Below are 1063 nucleotides of genomic sequence, written 5' to 3'. Positions count from 1 at the left end.
CTTTTCCTGAAAGCCAACGATGGTGAGAACACGGTGAAATCTGCTTCACCCAGAGCCGAGTAGTACTGCTGACACGAAGACTGCTGCAGCTCCGACACACTAACACACAAAGTTTCATTCATTAGTAATCTGACATCAGACTCCAAACAGGAGGAACATCAGACCCCAAAATGGAGAACATCAGACCCCAAAATGGAGAACATCAGACCCCGAAGAGGAGGAACATCAGACCTCAAAGAGGAGGAACATCAGACCCCAAAGAGGAGGAACATCAGACCTCAAAGAGGAGGAACATTAGACCCCAAAGAGGAGAAACATCAGACCTCAAAAAGGAGGAACATCAGACCCCAAAAAGGAGGAACATCAGACCCCAAAGAGGAGATCAGACCCCAAAGAGGAGATCAGACCCCAAAGAGGAGATCAGACCCCAAAAAGCAGGAACATCAGACCCCGAAAAGAAGGACATCAGACCCCTAAAAAGAGGAACATCAGACCCCCAAAAAATAAGAACATCAGACCCCAAAAAGAAGAACATCAGTCCCCAAAAAGGAGGAACATCAGACCCCAAAAAGGAGGAACATTAGACCTCAAAAAGGAGGAACATCAGACCCCAAAAAGGAGGAACATCAGACCCCAAAAAGCAGGAACATCAGATCCCAAAAAGCAGGAACATCAGACCCCAAAAAGGAGGAACATTAGACCTCAAAAAGGAGGAACATCAGACCCCAAAAAGGAGGAACATTAGACCTCAAAAAGGAGGAACATCAGACCCCAAAGAGGAGATCAGACCCCAAAGAGGAGATCAGACCCCAAAAAGCAGGAACATCAGACCCCGAAAAGAAGGACATCAGACCCCTAAAAAGAGGAACATCAGACCCCCAAAAAATAAGAACATCAGACCCCAAAAAGAACATCAGTCCCCAAAAAGGAGGAACATCAGACCCCAAAAAGCAGGAACATCAGACCCCAAAAAGGAGGAACATCAGACCCCAAAAAGGAGGAACATCAGACCCCAAAAAGGAGAACATCAGACCCCAAAAAGGAGAACATCAGACCCCAAAAA

This window comes from Trichomycterus rosablanca, chromosome 15, assembly GCF_030014385.1.
Source record: "Trichomycterus rosablanca isolate fTriRos1 chromosome 15, fTriRos1.hap1, whole genome shotgun sequence".
Classification (NCBI taxonomy): domain Eukaryota; kingdom Metazoa; phylum Chordata; class Actinopteri; order Siluriformes; family Trichomycteridae; genus Trichomycterus; species Trichomycterus rosablanca.
The sequence above is the reverse complement of the archived record's forward strand: the minus strand, read 5'-3'. Positions refer to the sequence as shown.